The sequence below is a fragment of the Miscanthus floridulus genome, chromosome 10 (assembly GCF_019320115.1).
Source record: "Miscanthus floridulus cultivar M001 chromosome 10, ASM1932011v1, whole genome shotgun sequence".
NCBI lineage: Eukaryota > Viridiplantae > Streptophyta > Magnoliopsida > Poales > Poaceae > Miscanthus > Miscanthus floridulus.
In genome coordinates, this window is record NC_089589.1 from 20290421 (window position 1) to 20300961 (window position 10541).

The 10541-nt window shown below is 47.6% G+C and overlaps 1 long non-coding RNA gene across 1 annotated transcript; it reads left to right on the plus strand.

The window, feature by feature from the left end:
• The first annotated feature begins 943 nt into the window (after window positions 1–943).
• Window positions 944–1412, plus strand: LOC136487458 (uncharacterized). The gene is made up of 3 exons (XR_010767266.1): window positions 944–1056; window positions 1138–1239; window positions 1348–1412. It is a non-coding gene; the product is annotated as an uncharacterized lncRNA (long non-coding RNA).
• The last annotated feature ends 9129 nt before the right edge of the window (window positions 1413–10541 follow it).

A 10541-nucleotide genomic window follows, 5' to 3' on the forward strand; every position in this document is an offset into this window, starting at 1 on the left:
GAAGGTTTGGCCTGTTCCGACGACCGGCGAAGACCAGCTGCGCGAGCTTGTTAGTGATGGCTTGATCCAAAGCAAAGTCATCGCTGAATGGAGAGTTCCGGGCGAGCATCGGGTTCCGGCTCCGGGTCCTGGTGAGATTGTCCTTTTCGTTTCTTTTGTCCGCGCCGGACTTTGTCTTCCTGCTTCCGCCTTCCTTCATCAGTTTCTTGGCTATTTCGGGGTTAGTCTGAACCATCTAACCCCCAATGCTGTTCTCCATCTTTCCGTTTTTGTTCATCTTTGTGAAGCCTTCCTTGGGATCCCTCCTTCTCTCTCTCTTTTTCGCTTTTTCTTTCGCCTGAAACCTCAACCCCGCCGTGAGGAAACCAGTGCCCTCGGCGGTTGCGGGATTCAGTTTCGCCAGGGTCTTAAAATCAAGTTTTTTGATTACGACTTGGTCGATTCTGTCAAAGATTGGCGTGCCGAGTGGTTTTACGCCGCCAATTTGATCCCTTCTCTTGTCGTTCACTCCGGATCTGGTCCCGTGGTTAATGACCGATGGGACAAGAAGCTTGAGTCACCTGCTGAGATTCAAGCGATCCAGCCACTCCTTGATAGAATTAGCATGCTGAAACAGCAAGGTTTGACCGGCTTTGGTATTGTTTCAAGTTTCCTTCGTCGCCGGGTTCAGCCCTTGAAAGAGCGAGAACATCTCGGCTTTGAGTATTCTGGGGCCGAGGATCCTTCGCGCATGGTCCCAGCTCTTGAGCTGACCGGTGAGGAGGTACTCGAGCGCCTTCAGAAGATGTTGAAAGGAGTGAGCGTCATTCCTCCTGCCGTCCCTGAGTACTCGGCCAACAACCCGCCCCCGGCTGTGAGTTGCCTATTCTCCTTTTTCTTTTTATTTGAGTTCTTTAAGTACTCTTTCTGCGTCCGTTCTTGCTTAGTTTTTCCTTGTCTTGGTGTTTTGTCTTTTTTCGTAGGTGCTTGGGCGGAACTTTGTTGATCCGATCCCCCTTGATGTTCTCCCTGCTGTGGCGGAGGCTGGGGATCGTTCAGCCGGTACTTCTGCAATTAGTAAGTCTCAAACTTTTACAGCCCTTCCTGGGGTCTCTTTCAGATTTGATGATGTATATGAAGAGTATGTTCCTCGTCTAGTCCCTCGCGGTCCTCGCAGTGTCCCGAAGAGGGGGCGAATGGACGGGTCCTCATCTGGCTTGCCTGTCTCCAAGAAGCCTCGCAAACCAAGTACTCCCTCAGGTACTCCAGTTGTTGCTAGCATGCTCTTAGGTGAGCACATTTAGTATTCCTTGTTCTTTTATTTTCATGTTTCTCTCTTGAACCGAGTACTTTTCATCTCTTTTTCAGCGGGTGCTCTGGTTTCGCTGGCTGAGGAAGAAGAGGATGATGAAGTTCCTCTCATCATGCGGCGGTGAGTCGTTTTTCATATTCTTGTCGGCTTGAATTTTTCCTCTTTGTTTTTAATTTTAGTCTTGAACTTTTTGAAGTAATCGGAGGTCAGGCGTGAGTTCTTCCGAGGCTCTCTCGCCGACCTCTTCCGAAGCTCCGGGGTCGAGTTCTTTGGTTGCTTCTGCCCCGAGCTGTACTGCTCCTTCGGTGTGGATTTCTTCCACCGCTCCAGCCCCGACTTCTTCCGCGGCTCCGCTGTCGGCTGTCCCGCTCCCGTCGCTGGGCGGCGGGGACGTCTTCGCCGTCGTGGTTCCCCCTGCGAGGCCTTCTCTTGGCTTCGCAAAGAAAAAAGTAGTCGGGTGAGTAGATTCTTGCTTCATCTTTTTGGCTTTTATCTTCCTCCCTCTGGTTCTTATTGGTGTTTCCTTTTATCACTTTTCAGTGCTTCGTCTTCTCTAATTTCTTCATCGACTTCTTCTCCGCCTCCCGTCATGCCAACGAGTTCTGAGCTTCGAGACTCGCAATATTCTGTTGATGAAGTCGCGGCGGGGGCTTCAGAGCTACCTGGCGGAGTCGCGGATTTGGTCGCTCCGGAGGTAACTGTGGCCGTCGCGCCGGGTTCTTCTGGGGGTTTAGCTCCGGCTTCCCTGGAGGTTGCTCTGGTCGCTCCTGCTTCACCCCAGCCGGCTTCTTTTTCCCCTTCTCTTGCTTCCGGCGGCCCTTCGATTTCTGGTGACGTGGTGCAACAGTTTGATGCCACTCATCGGTTATCGGAGCTGACCGCAGCCTGGGGGAGCTTGTCGACCCTTGCGTCTTCTTTTGGTGAGAAACTTCAGGTAGGTTTTATTGCTATTTCTTTTTGCATGTTTGTTTCTCTTTTACCCTTACGTCTTGTCTCTCTTTGCCTCTTTTTTGCTCAGTCTTTCTCTCGCGATCATTCTGGCTTCTTCTTCTCATCTGAGAATGAGAGGAAGCTGTCTTCGGAGGTGGACGCTCTGAAAGCCGATCTTGACCTCCTCCGGGCTGAGTTGGAGACGGAGCGTCAAGTGCATCAGAAAGAGGAGAAAACCCTTCGCGCCCGGGTAGTGGAGACGGAGAAGCAAAATCATCGGAGTAGCAGACATCAAGAAAGAAAACGTAGACCAGACAATACTGTGGCAATGGCCGACAAATCAAAGAAGTTTCCCAAACCCAGAAGATATGATGACATTGAAAGCATACGTTGCCCATTACACCCTGGCGGGAGGCACACCATCGGAAATTGCTACACTTTCAACGATCGATACAAAAGAAAAGATAGTAAGGAAAACGCCAAAGAGGACAATCAGAAAAAAGAAGAAGACAACCACGAGGACAAAGGATTCCAAAAACCTAGGGGAACGGTAGCAGTGATCTTCTCGGGGGCTCCGGATTGCAGAAGCAAACATCAAGAAAAACTAGCACTACGGACCATTATGACAGCAGAGCCGGCTACACCAAGATACCTCAATTGGTCACAGTATCCTATCCAATTCACCAGAGAAGACCAATGGACTAGCGTGGGAAACGCGGGCCATTATCCATTGGTTTTGGATCCAACTATAGCTGGTATGACCGTCACCAAAGTACTAATCGATGGAGGAGCTGGGCTTAACATCATCTTTTCAGAAACCCTAAGGAAAATGGGACTACAACTCGCCGGGATGATTACACCAACAAGCACGCCTTTTTACGGAATAGTACCCGGCAAAGCAGCCATGCCACTCGGACAAATTACTTTACCTGTTACCTTTGGAACTCCTTCAAACTACCGAACAGAGTTTATCAAATTCGAAGTCGCCGACTTCGACTCATCATATCATGCAATCCTAGGACGACCGGCGCTAGCCAAATTCATGGCAATACCACATTATCCGTACCTACTGCTTAAAATGCCAGGACCCCACGGTATCCTTTCTCTTCGAAGCGATTTAAAGCGCGCTTTTGACTGCGACGTTCAGGCGATCCAAATTGCAGCCAAAGCACAAGCTGACAATGGAAGAAAAGAAATAGCCACAATAGCGGCGGAAACAAGCCAGGAAGAATTAGAAATACCAGCTAAAAAACCCAGTATCATTGCACCACCAAAAGAAGCCGACGTCAAGCAAATCGACTTAGGCACAGGCGACACCTCCAAGACAGCGACTATCAGCGCTCACCTCTCGGCAAAATAGGAACTCGCGCTCACCAACTTTCTTCGGGACAACAAGGATATCTTCGCTTGGAAGCCAGCCGACATGCCAGGGGTCCCAAGAGAGTTGGCTGAGCACAGAATTGATGTTAACAAAAGCTCCAAACCTGTAAAACAACGGCTACGACGATTCTCACCCGACAAGAAGGCAGCAATTAAAAAGGAAATAACAAAACTGATGGCAGCCGGATTCATCAAGGAGATCCTACATCCAGACTGGCTAGCGAACCCGGTCCTTGTTCAGAAGAAAAACACAGACGAGTGGCGCATGTGCATCGATTACACAGATCTCAACAAACATTGCCCAAAAGATCCGTTCGGGCTACCACGCATTGACCAGATAGTTGACTCGACAGCAGGATCTGCATTATTATCTTTTCTCGATTGCTATTCAGGGTATCACCAGATCGCACTAAAAGAAGAAGACCAGAGCAAGACATCTTTCATCACCCCGTTTGGTGCCTACTGCTACAAGACCATGTCATTTGGACTAAAAAACGCTGGCGCCACGTACCAAAGAGCTATCCAGACTTGCCTTGGGAATCAAATCGGTGAAAATGTGGAGGCATACGTGGACGACGTGGTGGTGAAAACAAAAGACCCAGACACCCTAATTGAAGATTTACAGCAAACGTTCGAAAACTTGAAGAAATGGAGATGGAAATTGAATCCAAACAAATGTGTATTTGGAGTTCCCTCAGGGCAACTACTCGGATTTTTGGTCAGTCAGCACGGGATTGAAGCCAGCACCAAACAAATTCGAGCCATAACAGAAATGGGCCCACCTAGAAGTGTCAAAGATGTGCAGAAACTAACAGGATGCATGGCGGCCCTCAACCGTTTCATATCAAGACTCGGCGAAAAGGGGTTACCTTTCTTTAAACTACTAAAGAAGACAGACAAGTTCGAGTGGACAACAGAAGCCGACGAAGCTTTCAAAAAACTTAAAGAATACCTCACTTCATCGCCTATCCTGACACCCCCAAAGAAAGACGAAGATATGATGCTATATATTGCGGCAACTCCCACAGTAATCAGCACAGCAATAATCATAGAAAGAGAAGAAGAAGGGCGTGCGTATAAAGTACAACGTCCAGTATACTACATCAGCGAAGTACTGTCAGAATCCAAAATCCGGTACCCACATGTACAAAAACTACTCTACGCTTTACTCATTACCTCTCGGAAACTTCGCCATTATTTCGAAAGCCACAAGATTACTGTAGTGACAGATTTTCCACTTGGAGACATCCTACACAACAAAGACGCCACAGGGCGCATATCCAAGTGGGCAGTTGAAATTGGAGCTCTGGACATCAATTTCACCCCACGAAAAGCAATCAAATCTCAAGCCCTCGCCGATTTCGTGGCCGAATGGACAGAGATCCAACAGCCCTTATCAGATACAATCCTCGACCATTGGAAGATGTACTTTGATGGATCACTCAAACTAGGCGGGGCCGGAGCAGGCGTTCTCCTCATTTCTCCAGAAGGAAAACAACTCAAGTACGTCCTTCAGATATTATGGCAAGCTACAAATAACGAAGCAGAATATGAAGCCCTCATCCACGGGCTACGAGTCGCGATTACCCTCGGAATAAAAAGATTACTCGTATACGGTGACTCAGCAGTGGTCATCAACCAAGTCAACAAAGATTGGGACTGCACCAAAGAAAACATGGGTGCTTATTGTGCCGAGATACGGAAACTTGAAAAACACTTCCAAGGATTAGAAATTTTACACGTTCTACGCGATTCCAACATTGCAGCAGATGTCCTTGCCAAACTTGGATCAGACAGAGCAAAGGTTCCACCTGGCGTATTCATAGAAGAACTATCAGTTCCCTCTATCAAACAACCCGGTGAAACAACACAAGAAATCCAGGCTAAAGGCGTTCAGATCCTGATAATCAACACTTCATGGACCCAAGTTTTCATTGACTATATCAAAGAAAACAAATTACCAGCAAATAAGGCAGAAGCCACCCAAGTTGTTCGCAGAAGCAAGAACTACGTTCTAGTAGGAGATAAACTTTACAGAAGAGCAGCATCATCAGGAGTACTCCTAAAATGTGTCTCATTTGAAGAGGGTAAAGAGATCCTAGACGAAATACATTCAGGTTGCTGTGGAAATCATGCCGCTTCAAGGACACTGGTTGGCAAAGCATTCCGTACCGGATTCTACTGGCCAACCGCTTTGAAAGACGCAGAAGAGCTTGTCAGAAAATGCAAAGGTTGCCAAATGTTTGCAAGACAAGCCCATGTACCAGCTCACAATCTTATCTGCATTCCACCCGCTTGGCCTTTTTCCTGCTGGGGGCTAGACCAAGTAGGACCCCTGAAAAAAGCAAAAGGCGGCTTCGAGTACATCTTTGTGGCAATTGACAAGTTTACCAAGTGGATTGAATACAAACCACACGCGAAATACAGCGCAACCAAAGCAGTCGAGTTCATCCAAGACATTATGCACCGCTTCGGCATGCCAAATCGAATCATCACAGACCTAGGCTCACCCTTCACAGCTACAGAATTCAAAAGCTGGGCTCAAGACTGTGGTTTCAGTATAGACTACGCGTCCGTTGCACATCCAGAAGCCAACGGACAAGTAGAAAGAGCTAATGGACTCATACTAGCCGGATTAAAACCAAGGTTATACGAAGAACTAGTGGACTATGGGTCCAAATGGATTGAAGAACTACCGAAAGTAGTGTGGGGGCTACGAACTCAAATAAGCAGAGCAACAGGCCACTCACCTTTCTTCCTAGTTTACGGGTCAGAGGCCGTACTACCCGCCGACTTGATCTGGACATCCCCGAAAATAGAACAATATGATGAAGGAGAAGCAGAACACACAAGAAGATTAGAACTCGACAGCTCAGAAGAAGTCAGAATAAACGCTACCCTCCAAACAGCTAGATACCTACAAGGTTTAAGACGGCACTACAACAAGAATACCCAATCTCGATCACTACAAGGTGGAGACTTAGTGCTAAGAAGGATACAAAAGACTGATGGACGACATAAGCTACTCAGTCCTTGGGAAGGCCCGTTCATTGTCACAAAAGTCACTGGACCCGGCACATACAAGTTAATGACCGAAGATGGAAAAGAAGTCAGCAATACATGGCACATCAGCCAGCTAAGAAGATTCCATGCGTAAAAACAACTCAGGAAAAACAGACATGCAAGCCGCAAGGGACCTACGTTCACAACCAACGAAAGACAATACTCTTCAAAAACATATGTATTAGTTTATACTCATGATCAATAAAGATAATATTCATCCACAGCATGCCGTGTCATGACTTCCAACGAGTTGTTTTCACGAAACAAAAAGCAAAATGGCTGAAAACATGCCTGAGCATTCCGGCCGAGAGCAAAATAGCTGAAAAGATGCTTGAGCCCGCCGATGAGGGTAGCTAAAAGCTAACACCCGAAACAAAAAGCAAAATGGCTGAAAACATGCCTGAGCATTCCGGCCGAGAGCAAAATAGCTGAAAAGATGCTTGAGCCCGCCGATGAGGGTAGCTAAAAGCTAACACCCGAAACAAAAAGCAAAATGGCTGAAAACATGCCTGAGCATTCCGGCCGAGAGCAAAATAGCTGAAAAGATGCTTGAGCCCGCCGATGAGGGTAGCTAAAAGCTAACACCCGAAACAAAAAGCAAAATGGCTGAAAACATGCCTGAGCGTCCCGGCCGAGAGCAAAATAGCTGAAAAGATGCTTGAGCCCGCCGATGAGGGTAGCTAAAAGCTAACACCCGAAACAAAAAGCAAAATGGCTGAAAACATGCCTGAGCATTCCGGCCGAGAGCAAAATAGCTGAAAAGATGCTTGAGCCCGCCGATGAGGGTAGCTAAAAGCTAACACCCGAAACAAAAAGCAAAATGACTGAAAACATGCCTGAGCGTCCCGGCCGGGTGCAAAATAGCTGAAAAGATGCTTGAGCCCGCCGATGAGGGTAGCTAAAAGCTAACAACCGAAACAAGTCGGCCGAATTTAACTTCAAAAGACCCTCCAGCACTTCGTTCCGAAAAGCAAGAGGCTCGGGGGCTACGTCCAGATAGGAAAAGAACGAGTGCCACTCAAGAAAGCACTCGGATGCCGAAGTTTATCAAGGCAGCATTCTATACCGAGTCATTTCACATAGCGCAGGCGAAAGGTTGTTAATGCAAAGCACTCGACGGATCACAAGGGAGAAAGAAAAGAAAAGTACTCGACAAGTCGAGAGGCTTCGTCAGAATAACGCGCAGAGTTATTTTACGGAGCAGAGACAGGAACAGGACAAAGTACTCAGCAAGTCAAATAACTTCAACCGCACCCAGGCAAAGAATACATCAACAAAATAAAGAATCTTCATTTAAAAAGGAGTACAATATTACAAGAGAACGCTCAATTGAGTCAGGCATTGTCATCAGAAAAAGAAATATCAATACTTAGACTATCTACAACTCTACTGGCTAGATCTTCGACCTCAGGCTCCATCTTTTCAACGGCGTCGAGATATTCTTGGCTTTCAGCTTCTTCCGCTATCTTGGAGAGGGGCGCCTCTGGAGCAAGGACCCGGACCTGGGCCAGCACATTCTTGGTACAAACTTGGGCACACCTCTTCGCGAACTCTTGGAAACGAGTCGGAATCCGGGGAATGAACTGCGCCCAAGATTGCCCGTCATCCGCCGGAGTCCGAAGGACATCGGCTACTGAACGAAAAGATTTCCACAAAGCATTCCAATTCTCAGTAGCCGTCGCCAGCTTCCCGGACAAGTTTTCAATAGTTTTTTGGGCCTGCACAAGATCTCTGTCAGCTCCGCGCCTAATCAACCTAGCAAGGGCAAGTTCTTCCTCAGCATGAGTTATTACCTCCTCAGCTTTATTGTGACTAGAACGGACAAGAGCTTTCATTTCTTCAATACCCTCCGAGAGCTTCTGCTTCTCAACTCGGAGAGCTAGGCAAGACACCCAAGAACAAGTTAGCAGGAAAACAAGTCAAAATACAAGAAGAAACAGGCAGAACCCACGGCACCTTTGCATTCATTCTTCGCAGACTCCACTGCAGCATCTCTCTGCTTCTCCGTCTCCACTACCCGGGCGCGAAGGGTTTTCTCCTCTTTCTGATGCACTTGACGCTCCGTCTCCAACTCAGCCCGGAGGAGGTCAAGATCGGCTTTCAGAGCGTCCACCTCCGAAGACAGCTTCCTCTCATTCTCAGATGAGAAGAAGAAGCCAGAATGATCGCGAGAGAAAGACTGAGCAAAAAAGAGGCAAAGAGAGACAAGACGTAAGGGTAAAAGAGAAACAAACACGCAAAAAGAAATAGCAATAAAACCTACCTGAAGTTTCTCACCAAAAGAAGACGCAAGGGTCGACAAGCTCCCCCAGGCTGCGGTCAGCTCCGATAACCGATGAGTGGCATCAAACTGTTGCACCACGTCACCAGAAATCGAAGGGCCGCCGGAAGCAAGAGAAGGGGAAAAAGAAGCCGGCTGGGGTGAAGCAGGAGCGACCAGAGCAACCTCCAGGGAAGCCGGAGCTAAACCCCCAGAAGAACCCGGCGCGACGGCCACAGTTACCTCCGGAGCGACCAAATCCGCGACTCCGCCAGGTAGCTCTGAAGCCCCCGCCGCGACTTCATCAACAGAATGTTGCGAGTCAACGGCTACGACGATTCTCACCCGACAAGAAGGCAGCAATTAAAAAGGAAATAACAAAACTGATGGCAGCCGGATTCATCAAGGAGATCCTACATCCAGACTAGCTAGCGAACCCGGTCCTTGTTTAGAAGAAAAACACAGACGAGTGGCGCATGTGCGTCGATTACACAGATCTCAACAAACATTGCCCAAAAGATCCGTTCGGGCTACCACGCATTGACCAGATAGTTGACTCGACAGCAGGATCTGCATTATTATCTTTTCTCGATTGCTATTCAGGGTATCACCAGATCGCACTAAAAGAAGAAGACCAGAGCAAGACATCTTTCATCACCCCGTTTGGTGCCTACTGCTACAAGACCATGTCATTTGGACTAAAAAACGCTGGCGCCACGTACCAAAGAGCTATCCAGACTTGCCTTGGGAATCAAATCGGTGAAAATGTGGAGGCATACGTGGACGACGTGGTGGTGAAAACAAAAGACCCAGACACCCTAATTGAAGATTTACAGCAAACGTTCGAAAACTTGAAGAAATGGAGATGGAAATTGAATCCAAACAAATGTGTATTTGGAGTTCCCTCAGGGCAACTACTCGGATTTTTGGTCAGTCAGCGCGGGATTGAAGCCAGCACCAAACAAATTCGAGCCATAACAGAAATGGGCCCACCTAGAAGTGTCAAAGATGTGCAGAAACTAACAGGATGCATGGCGGCCCTCAACCGTTTCATATCAAGACTCGGCGAAAAGGGGTTACCTTTCTTTAAACTACTAAAGAAGACAGACAAGTTCGAGTGGACAACAGAAGCCGACGAAGCTTTCAAAAAACTTAAAGAATACCTCACTTCATCGCCTATCCTGACACCCCCCAAAGAAAGACGAAGATATGATGCTATATATTGCGGCAACTCCCACAGTAATCAGCACAGCAATAATCATAGAAAGAGAAGAAGAAGGGCGTGCGTATAAAGTACAACGTCCAGTATACTACATCAGCGAAGTACTGTCAGAATCCAAAATCCGGTACCCACATGTACAAAAACTACTCTACGCTTTACTCATTACCTCTCGGAAACTTCGCCATTATTTCGAAAGCCACAAGATTACTGTAGTGACAGATTTTCCACTCGGAGACATCCTACACAACAAAGACGCCACAGGGCGCATATCCAAGTGGGCAGTTGAAATTGGAGCTCTGGACATCAATTTCACCCCACGAAAAGCAATCAAATCTCAAGCCCTCGCCGATTTCGTGGCCGAATGGACAGAGATCCAACAGCCCTTATCAGATACA